Source organism: Ixodes scapularis, unplaced genomic scaffold (assembly GCF_016920785.2).
Source record: "Ixodes scapularis isolate PalLabHiFi unplaced genomic scaffold, ASM1692078v2 PGA_scaffold1__304_contigs__length_218370807, whole genome shotgun sequence".
In the NCBI taxonomy this organism is placed as follows: Eukaryota; Metazoa; Arthropoda; class Arachnida; order Ixodida; family Ixodidae; genus Ixodes; species Ixodes scapularis.
The window spans coordinates 216,826,102-216,838,451 of NW_024609846.1; the positions used below are offsets into that span (position 1 = coordinate 216,826,102).

Sequence of the window (12,350 nt, forward strand, 5' to 3'; positions counted from 1 at the left end):
CTCAAAAATAGAATTACTTATAGAACAAGATGATTGGTTTAAGACCTGGGTACCTAAACACTACTCACCATAATGGATAGATCACATATTAGATATACTATACAAAAAATTCTTAATTTGGATAAAAAGGTGTGAACGAAATGTTCGATCCGGAAATCGCACGGTCCCTTGGTTGTCAGTTGATCTACAGATCATGAGATCTAAATCTAATGCACTAAGAAGAAGGTACCAAAGATCATATAACACAGAAATTAGATCACTGCAAAAACGAATTTATTACGACTACCGAGCTACATACAAGGAAGCCATCCTTCATGCTAAGATCTCAGCTTGGCAGGAATCATGTTCCGCTACCACAAAAAAGTCTCTCTTCGGAATCCCATATAAACTTGCATTTAATAAGAGGAAGTCACCCCTAATTCTTCCACCGATATTGAGAGCAGATAATACTTTAACTTCTTCATTCAATGAATCAGTTCAATATATTTTAGATACGGTGTTCCCAACGGACGACATTACAAAAGACTCACCATATATAACTAGCTTACGACAATATTTATGCACTCCCTCATTCTCTTCTCCAGATGTAGAACTAACATTTCAAGCAATATCAAACATAATAACTAAACTACGACTTAAAACCGCCCCCGGATTAGACAAAATCAATGTTACTTTTCTTAAATATTTTTGGCATATCCATCCCGAATTTATCCTGGCTCTATTCAACTCTTGTCTAACATCTGGATATTTTCCAAAGGAGTGGAAGAAAGGGAAAATACTACTACTAAATAAAAAAGATAGCGACAAAGCAAAACCCAACGCCTATCGCCCAATTTGCCTAAATTCCATATTCGGAAAAGTTTTAGAGCGGGCACTCTATAGCAGATTATATTTCTTCTTTAACTCAAAAAAACTATTACACCCACGACAATTCGGGTTCACACATCTTAAATCATCTACACAAGCTCTGTTCACACTTACTACACATCTACAAAAACTAAAAAAATAAATCAACAGCGGTAGCTATGGTATCCCTAGACTTTACAGGAGCATTTAACACACTATGTTATACGATAGTTTTGGCCTATTTAAAACACCATTCTTGCCCAAGTAATCTATACAATCTGCTATATTCATTCTTCCACGATAGAACCATCACATATATCACTCCAGAAAAACAAGAAATAAACAAATCAATTAATATGAAATGCCCCCAGGGCTCTCCACTAAGCCCCTTACTATGGAATATGTTACTATCAGGATTACTTGAAAGAACCTTTCCAAATCACATATATCTACAAGCATTTGCAGATGACATCGTAGTTGTCATAGAAGGGAACTCAAGAAGAGAATTAGAAGAACTATCGAAATACTGCAAGAAATAGGACAGTGGACATCCGAACGTAAATTATATTTGAATTACTCAAAATGTAAATGTCTAATAATAACTAGAGGAGAACTATATAAAAAAAGACCCCCAATAATAAAATTTCACGATCATAAGTTAGAAATAGTGAAACAACTTAAAATTTTAGGAGTCATTTATGACTCACATTTAACCTTCTTACCACACCTTCAATATTTAAAACAGAAAGTCCAAATCCATACAGCCAACATTTCAAAAATATACTCAACAAATTGGGGTATCACATCAAGCCACCTACGGGAAATATACTTACGAAGCATAGAAAGATATATAGTGTAGGATCACCCGCGTGGTGGAGACCATCAGGAAATTCACATATGTTAAGACAACTGCAATCTATACAAAGGTTACTATTACTTAAAATAGCAAGAGCGTTCCGCACAGTATCTAACATAAGCCTGCCTATACTATGTAATATCATCCCAATCAACATTACTCTTGATGTAGAATCATTTATGTTTAATGTCTTCCAGCTTAAGATACCCGCCCAATTCGATAGCTTTAGTATCTCCCCTACAGAGGTATCGTATCCTATAGATCTTTGGAAAACTCATCCAACAAAGAGATTCAATATAATATTCCAAAGAATCAATTCTATTACTCGATCTCAAATAACCAACGTCATATCACTCTGTACAGATGGTTCAGTGTACTTAGATCAGGTGGGAGCAGCATTCATTATTCTGAAAAAACAATAGAAGAATTATAAAAATAGGAAAATATCGCTTACCCAAACACAATACAATATTCGATGCAGAGGCTATTGCCATATTAAAAGCCCTTGATTATATTCTTGCAACAAGAGATGGACTACATTGTAACATATACACCGACAGTCTATCAGTCCTACAAGCATTGGCAAATCCAAACAATGCAATTCCTTTAATTAACGAAATAAAACATGTAATCCAGTAGAGTAGATTGTTGGGCTAGTTGGTTTTGGCGCACTGTGCTGTCTGTTTCTCGCCTCTTTGTCCCTGTTCTTTGAGCGCTAAAATGTATTCCATATAACCAAATCAGTCAACAGATTTAATACAATGGCTTTTTTTCACGTCAAAAGCCATTCTAATATATTAGGGAACGATCTAGCCGACCAATTTCAAAACTCGGCACGTTATCATAGCCAATACATACACCTACCAAAATCAAAACAAAATATAAAACAAACAATAATGGAATTAGCACGTAGGAGATGGGATCACTCTTGGCAAAACGATGGCAAAAACACAGAATTATTTAAATGGATACCATCAACCAATCATATACCCATTAGCTTCCCTCCTTCTAGTAACATCACACAATTACTGCACACGGCAGATTTCCTTTTTATTTCTATAGATTTAATATACACAACCACACTACTTGTCCCTGTGGACAAACTTGTACTAGTATGGATCATTACTTTACTGCATGCCATCTAACAAAACCATTTATTCAAAAACTTTCAATATCGCACATAAACTTGAATATTCGTCAAACGCTACTGAACTCTAAAACTCATATAAATACTCTGGAGGCGTTAGTTAAAGATATTTCAGACAACATTCAATAGTATATAAATAAATAAATATATATACATATATATATGTATATATATGTGAATGTATAAGTATGTGTGTTTATATGTGCGCGTGGGTGTACGTATATGTAGGTATGTATGTGTGTATGTATATGTGTATATATGTATATATGATTATATGTATTTGTATCAGACTTGAGAATGGAAGATATCAATCTCAACTGAAAAACAAAAACTACTGTAAAAAACATTTCTTACAGACTAACTTTTACCCCAAACAAGAACGGAATCCAAGAAAAAGACAACCAAAAGTAATCTTTAAACCCTGAACTGCTAATATGCACACTCTCGATGGCCTTGGAAGACCCAAAAGTGGTGGATAGGGGGGTTTGGACCAGTTCCATTCTCCGGGCTTCCTTAGCTTCCCAGAAAAAAAAACAACAAAAAACGCCATCTCCATGAGAAGACTCCATCTTTGGTTAGGCGAGCCGTGGACTAGTTCCTGGTTCGGAGCTTCTCCTTAGCTTTCCATCCTGAACCAACACCACAATCAATGGCAATTGGAAGGCCCACGACATGATCAGGGGGAGTGAGCCAGTTTCCTTCCCTGGGATTCCACTAACCACCCGCGACAAACAGCCATCCACAGAGAAGACCCGAAACAACAGGTTACGAGGACCTACGACCAGTTCCAGGTTCTGGACTTCCCACCAAGAGTAACGAGAGTGTCTACAATAAAACTGGAACGAAAAGTCATCTACTCTCAAAGCAACAGTGTTCAGGAACGGAAAACCAAGACAGACAGTGAAAAAGAAAAGAGGTTGATCTCTTATGGCCCGCCTCAAGACCGATCACCAACAACTAACAACTTACGAAAAGAAAAGTAATACTGATGAAAACGACTAAATATTTAGTGTCTGTTTCAAGACATAACCTCACTCCTTCCAATCTAAAAAAAAAAGATTAATAGCAACACATGATAAGAATACAGGATGCAAACATGAAGTTTTATAAGTGTGATCCTTCTCCTTCGGGGGAAAATGTAAATATGTAAATAGGTAAATACCACGGTATGTATAGCTATAATAATAATCTCTTGCTGTAAAATATCATCATTAAAAAAATAAAAACAACGAAAAATTTCAACGCTCTCTGCTCCCTCCTACCACTCCCCCCCCCCCTCAAAAAAAAATAATTAAGGCGACAGACAAATAAGAAATAAAATGAAAACATACATGAGAACGCCAAGATACGTAGAAATACATAACTAATTTTAAAAAGAAAATCATTAAAAGAGAATAAAATGTTAACATTGTTTCCAATTAATTTTCTTATATATTCCAGTACGAAAATTTTAAAGAAGACAACTTCCTCGTCGTCAAGAACACAGAAGACAAGAGGCAGGACCAAGCGGAACAACAATTAATAACTTAATACCAAAGGAAAAAAAACGAAACACAAATACTCATAATTGCTCGCAAGATTCTCCAAGTTCGTTCCAATGCCAACGTTCAGCTGTCTCCCTGTTTTTCTTTTAATTGGCTTTAAGGACTAAAGAAACGTTTGGTCAATTACGGCCCTCATTTTTTATATTATATTGGATCAAACCTGTTATACCGTCAGGTGGTGCAGGTAGAGAGAAACAGTTTATTTCTTTTTTTTTATCTCTCACTTAGAAATTGAGTAATTGAGCATAGAGGAGGCTATGGTACGACATATACTGGTGCTCTGCAGCGGGGCGCCATCCTGCTGTGTAATCGTTGGGCAGCCCCTTTGTTCACAGAACTCTGAGAATGTAGAGGTTATCTATCCCCACCAGAGACCATTATCTGCAACTCACAAATTTCAGTGCTGTATTGGATTTTTTACAGCAAGGAATGCAAGTGAGTCATGTTTTTTTTTTGTCCGCAAAACTTTCAAATGGCCCAATTGTTTACCTCGGCACACACTGCACGGTTCGGGGCACAGCCAAGCAGGCGGCAAGACGTTGACACCAAGAGGTCCCGTTCTTTTTGCCTCGCTGGCTTTTGTGGGACCGTTGTCTCCGTCGACTGAAAGGAAAGTCCCATCAGTGCGGTGCATACTTGAGCCTCCACTGAAGCAAAAATGATTCCATATGAACCTACTTGCCATTAAAGACCAAAGTTCACTTCTTCACTCTTATTTTCTACCCACCTAATACAAAAGTTTGTTAACAGGAACACAACCGTTAACTAGAAAACTCATTCGTAATGCCAGTCCTCCGTAGAAAGGAATCATGTTCAACGTCTAATTAAACAACAAGCATGGGCACTTAAGACACCCTTCTACATGGGTGGGTATTAGTGGACCCGATTTGGCTAACATTTGCGAGGCCTAGCTTGACAACATGATAAATGACATTGTTTCTGGTCACATTATTTTTTTTTAGATGCCTTGGCAATAGTTCTGACCTTAGACTGGTTTTGAGCGCACCAATATAATGTTTGCAACTTCGCGATGGGAACCACGAAGTTCTTTCAAAACTAAATAGCAAGCTTTCAAATAAAATATAAAAAAATGTTGTACAGATGCACGAATATGATAACCATTGTCTATGCCCGTACCTGCTGGCCACCTGTTTCCAGAAAAATCAACAAATACCAAAGTAATGCACATATTACACATCGTGAAGAGGCCTGCCGACAACCTGATGAAATGCCAAGAACGCATGAACTGTTAAGTTTTCCGTTCACTGCATGGTTCTCTAAAGACCCGTTCACACTCTTGCGACCTCTTAAAACTGGGTTCCTTAAAACCTCCTACAACGAGAGGGCACACTGGCGCCATCTATTGGGTAGCAGTGTAAACTTGGCGGTCCGGCATCTTTACTATTTCGCTTGCGCATTATCCTTTTTTTGTTGGCTCGAAAACTTCTGTCAACGTTATAAACAAGCCTTTCTTACAAGTATTAAACACGTTTGACCTCGAAAATCCCGAGAAACCTTCGCTCTTGTAAACTGCAGTTCCATGGTCACAGCATAGATGGCGCCAAGATGCCAGTGTGTATCCCTCGTCCTAAGAACTTTTAGGAAGTTTTAACAAATCTCGTCTCTCTCGGTCGTACTCGGTTGCAAGAGTGTGAACGGGCTTTAAGACTCAAGTTTTTGCCAACTGTGTTCATTTTATTTAATTTTGGAAAGTGCTTCCAAGATAGCCCTGTTGGAAAATTTCGATGTTGGAAAGATGATGGAAAAGACTCATACAAGCGTAACCGTAATATGGGACATCCTATACAAGCGAAAAGGCAGCTCCAGTATAGTGGATAAAGGCGGAATGATGCAGGAAGGCGGAACCATACAAGCGTGTCGTATTATGGGACATAATATACCGGCGTAGTGGATTATTGCGGAACCATGTAGGCGGACGGAACCATACATGCATCACGTAATATGGGAAATCCTATACCAGCGAAAAGGCGATACCAGCATTGTGGAGCCATATGGCTCCAACATGGTGGTTTTGCCTTTTCACTGTTGTACAGGGCGATTTAGTTTTAAGCTTTACATATATGTTTAGAAAGGTCGTGAAAGCTAAATTAATGTGATTTGTGCAGGCGAGTTATACGGCCAGGCGTACGTAGTATAGGGACCTAGTCGTAACGATCAGTCAGATAATTAAATACAATTTGTTAATTAACTTTTAATTAGTGAAAATGAAAATATTGTTTCCATTAGAAACTTGCTGAGTCACTGAAAACCACAAAATTAACTTTTTTTAGAAGGATATAATGCAGGGGTAGCATTTTACACGTTCTGTAAAAATGCTTTATTTGGACGAGTTTCTAGGTTTCAGTTTCTTATCAGAGCTCATCTTTGCGCCCACGGTCCTGTTCCCCAGGGGCTTAGACGCGCAACACACGTGCGCCTTGCTCCCCTCCATCCTACGAGGGAGGCAAGGGGGCGGCTTCGCACTGCGGCCACCGGGCAGCAGGACCGTAGGTGCAAAGATGCGCTCTGGTGAGAAACCGAAGTCTGGAAACGCGTCCAAATTGAGCATTTTTTTAGAACACCATAAAATGCTGCCCTCTTATATCTTCACAAAGAAAATTGATTTGGTCTGTTTTGATGATGCTTAGCAAGTTTCTAATTGCAACCATGGGTCTATTTTCAATGATTAAAAATTTCAGGAACATACTATACTTAAGAGAGGCTGAAGCGATTTTGTATTTGAGGAAACACTTTTAAATCTTCTTCATTTGACCTCCAGAATCTCAAATATCAAAATTATTTGCTAATTTAATTAATCGAGGCTGCATAGTCATTTTTAAAGCGCTGTGAAAGCACTTCCCTAGAGAGCGACGTCACAAGAGCAGCTTTCAAAATCTTGGTTCAAGCATCTTCAGCGCCTATCAAAGCTATGCACGCACATGCTATTTTTTAAAAGGGCAGAAAAATGTGTCACGACTGGTGCCAATGCCAGAGAATATACCTAGAAAACTTGCGATTTGACGCGCGGCCCTTAAGCAACACACGCTTGGCGGCCGAAGGGTCTTCTTACGATGTCACTATCGGTAGGATGTTTTTTTGTGTTTTCTCACGTTTAGTTATATCTTTGTGGAAAACGAACGGGATATTCAGATTCGCGGGATAAAACTACGCTAGAATGAACCTCCATCTAGTTTTCTCAAAGAAGTCTGGCACATCTCTGTAATAAGCCGACTGATCATTACAAATTAGCCCTTTATACTATGCCGCCCTGGCCATATAACTCACGTGCACAGACTGCGTAAATGTAGCTTTTACGGCTTTTTTTTAAAAAATCTGTAAAACATACAAAAAAACACTGTAGAATGTCCCCCAATACGATACGATTGTATGGTTCCTTTCCCGCTTGCATTGTTCAAGAAAGACATGGATATCCAGCGTTTCATTGGAACGCTGGATGTCAGCGAGTCTCTACATCAGTGAGTGGTTTCAAACAAGCATGATGTTTGCACACCAGTAAGCTCTTATCCGAGGCTCACCAGGAGCATTAAGAGCAGAGGCAAAATGTCGTGACCTGATAAATTTGGTTGCAGGTATTTATTTTTAGAAGAACTGCATGCAGCAAAGCTTAACTTTGCTCAAAAGAAGATTATTAAAAATTCAATACTGAACAATGATGTCCCTTGAGCTGTCAGACCAAACTCCCACTCTTGCCACTCAGGAATTCCTAACTTGTGGGTAGAGGATCAGCACAACCCAGATTTGTGCTGCGAGCGCACCTGCAATATAAAAGTTGAATAAACATGAGATGAAATATGAGACGTTTACAATTCTCTGTAACGTGAAATTAGAGCACAGATCTTGAACAGGAGGATGGGAGGGTATGCCCCTCCTCCCCCTCCCCTTCTCCTCTTCTGCTCCCTCCCATTTAGCGGGAAATTTCCCTGAACTTAGCGGGAAAATTTCCCCACTAAATTTAGCTGGTTAAGCTTCCCACTAAATTCAGCGCGGAAATCGATGTTACATGGGACCTCAACACAAATGCAGTTTTCCCGCTAAAAGTAGCGGGGAAAATGACGTTGCATCAGTGTGTTACGTCATCGATAAACAAATTCAGTTTCTCAGCTAGACTTAGCGGAAATATTAACATCACATGAACGCAACATTAATTCAATTTCCTGCCAAGTTTAGTTGGGCGGTTACGCCGACAGCGAAACGCGGAAACGGGTGCTAAGAGCTAAAACTAAATGCATCAGGTGAAATAAAGTGAACATTAGAAATAAGAAAAAGAAAATAGAATCTAAGATACCGTTCTCAGATCCTTCCTTTTGTCCGTTCTCAAATGTTTTGATTTCAAGAAATGTTTATCTCTTTATTCATGCCCAGGGAACCCCTCCCAGTTTCAGCATGAATGCAATAAATCAATGCAGACTAGACCTTGTAAACTATAATGGACATGAAAATGAATGTTTGCCACATAGTCATGTATGAGTCGGCGGCTCAGATCTCTAAATGCATTTGTAGTGAGGAACATTCTTGAATAAAACTTCTAGCCTTCGAATTCAACAGTTTGAACTTCCATAAAGAACACTGTATGGCAGAATTTTTTTTTGTGACACATCTGAAACGGTACAGCACTCTCATCCTTGCATACCTAACAAGAATTTGTATTTTTTTTTTTAGCATGGCATGTGCTATTCTAATGCCCATACAGCCTCCTTTAACCAAATTTCCTTTGTAGAGCTTTTTCTTGGTTCTTATTTAACTCCCACGACAGATTTGGTACCTTGAATTCTCACTCGGCATCAACAGTTTCATATATTGATGTAATAGCGAAAGACAAGATGTATGGACTTGAACAGGCTCAACAAGCACAGATGTTGAGAAAAGTACTGAAGAAAACTCAAATGTCAAAATAAATATAAGCTGGAATGTGGATACAATTATGGACATGGTCATGAGTACAGTTAGCAGATTCAATATGAAGAATACGTGTTAGACGCACACTCAAAGAAACCTGTTGCATCTACATTCATTCAAATTACTTCGCAGAACCCAGCGCTGCAGTCTCGGGTGAGAGTTCGCTGAATGAGTCTACTGAAAATGAGTGTAGACGGAAAAAGCAGTTTGATCTGCAACAATGAGCATTACACAAGAGACATACCATTATTACTGTTACAGTGCCGAATGTTTCAAACTGCCAGTAGCATCATTCTGTGAGTTCCCTCCATACATTACAGGGTTTGGCTCTCTCGAATGCTTTGCGAGAAAAATGATGAACTGGAAATATCTAGAGTAGCTTTAGAAAAACTATTTCCAGAATCTTATCTCAGCATCGTAAAAAATATAAAAAGTTTATAGAGACAAGGTTAGTGCAGGAGTTGAATAAACTAAATACTTTGTTTTGCAAAACCATCTTGCCGTAGTAAACGTATAAAGTTCCCCTAGTTGGAGCTAGTCATTACGGATAATTGTGTCCATTGCGTACCATAAAAATTTAATTTGCCACCTACAATATTTACAGACTCAACCAACTCTGAATAAGTGGACCACTTGGCATTAAAGATTGGTCTCACCATGACTGTCTGCAAATATCAACATAATAATTTACATGAACCTATGTATTTCAAGAAAATATTTGGTGCGAGCTGCTTAAAACACAATAGCACTTTTTAACACTAATAGAAAGCCTGTAGTGGGCCACAACTTAAGCAGTTTTCACTTCATTATGAAGTGCAATTACACATATGTGAACCATGAATATAGGCCTGCACTGAATTGTTTTCTTAAGGTGAACGTGCTATGCTCTGTTTACTATATAAATCTTTGCAGAGCTGACAATGTGCATGTTCCTGTTTTTTTATATTTCACATCTCCCGACTGCTGGGTGTGGTAGGTACATAAGATTGATGACACCAACCTAACACAATGATTACTTTAAGAATTTGTTTGGGTATAGCACGAGCAAAGCGATCTGCGGAAAGTTATTTCTGTGACACCGTTGAACCTACATCCGCGGGCTTTAAGTTCACATGTGAATCATGCCTGCAGAGTCCTTTTTGTAATTGGAACTCCATCCAACCCAAGATTTGAATGTTTTTTGCATTTTAGGCTTATTAGTGCTTTTAATGTTCTATTAATAGGTAAGAAGAATGCTTATTTCAAGTGATATACCCAACACCTGGTGGCACGAGGACTCCCCTGTCGTGACGCTGATCGAAAGTCACAGGCAGGGAGATACTGTGATGCTCTTGTTGCTGGGATTATCTCCCCATGGTCCTGGCCGGACCACAGAAGAAGATTGAGAGTCCAAGCTTGTGGCCACTAGGATCTCCAGATCTTGAGGCACCCAAGTAGCTGAAAATAAAAACAAATCACAATCAAGTACTTGGCAGAGCTACATTAGAATGGCTAGCATATTTTTTCGTGATCAGCACATAGATCCTTTTATTTTAGCCATAGTCACCCCCCAGGACAAGGCCACGTAGGCCTTAAAATGATGGGTACCGAATTAAGGCGAATGACCAAATGCATTCATTTAACCCTCTTTCACCGCAACCTGCGAGATTTCTGTCAAATATTCACATTCAACTGTAAAGACTATAAAAAAACTACTACTGCAATGCAGAGCCATATAGTGGGAGAGTTTAGCCAGTGGGTGTGGCGACGAAGGCGCCGGAGAGGAGGAAAGGGAGGAGAGCGCCGAAGGACAGAGAGAGAAGGCAGCAAAAAAGCAAAGAGGAGACGACCGCCATTTTGATGCAAAGCTGTCGGCACGGAGTACTGTTAAGGCTACGAGTCGTCTGCTACCGGTTTATTTTTTTTTTTTTTTGCCTGAATAAAAGTTTGCGTCAAACATGGAGGAAATTCTTTCTGTAGGTTTTTAAGCCACCGAGGAATAACACTATATCATTTTATTGCCAGAGCCTGCCAAATAAAAGGAAAAAACTGAAATTTGGATATCGATCCCATGCCGGGCGAATGAATGAAAATGGCGGCCCTCCCCGCTCAGCTGGGAGCAGCCTAGAGTTCACGCGCATGCGCTCACGCCTCTCGCTCTGTGCTGCGGGCTGATTAGCTCACTCGGAAGGGAGACATTATGGCAGCAAAATCATAGACTGCCAGACTCTCCCCATGTATGGCTCTGGTGCAATGGAAAGATTTTCCTACCCTCATGCTCAGCGAGTGTCGACTGGGGATACAACTCCAGTTCATACACTCGCTGAACATGAGGGCAGAGTGTACCAGCAGAGGGCAGGTGTCTGGATAGACAGAGTTTAGTTGGCGCACCAAGAGGCTAACGAATAAAAATGGGTACTACTCTGAGCAAAATGACAAAAAAGTGTGGATCTCGGCTTGACACTAACAGCAGCACACAGTATCTATTTTACTAAGGGGTACCATAAATCATTATTTTCAGCTACCTAATCAAACTAAATATTCTTCCTGGCTTGCTTTTTAGGAAAATCTCTAAATTTACAAGAACTATGAAGACAACGGCTAAAAAAAAACAATGGTAAAACAAACAATTGAATTCGCCTGCTATCCAGTAGCACGACATCTATGGCAGGCAGACCTGCAGAATGAGCAAGCAGTCTAAAAAACAGAGTATGTCGTATGTATAATTTTTTTTCATGCTGCAAAGCAAGCGCTGGAAGGAAGTTTCACGACGTTAACGAAATTTCTTGCAATCAGTTGAGAACAAGTTAGAGCAGTGAACTTGTCCTTGCCCCTGGCATTACGTTTTAGTGTCGCCCATGGAAACTCACATAAATTTGTAAATAAAAATAAAAAAGACAAACCTTCATTAAAAAATGTGCAACTTTTGCAAAGAAAAGTTACCTTGAACAAAATATGTGCGATACAGTTGTACTGCGTCCATTTCTGTGCTTAACCAATTTTGAGGCAAATCGGCGACAATGAAAAGAAGACGTGTGAGTACAATTAAGAGAAAGACAGA

At 39.3% G+C, this 12,350-nt stretch overlaps 1 pseudogene; it reads left to right on the forward strand.

Annotated features, from left to right (window-relative positions):
- The first annotated feature begins 1,202 nt into the window (after nucleotides 1-1,202).
- Nucleotides 1,203-2,847, forward strand: LOC120850693 (annotated as a pseudogene).
- The last annotated feature ends 9,503 nt before the right edge of the window (nucleotides 2,848-12,350 follow it).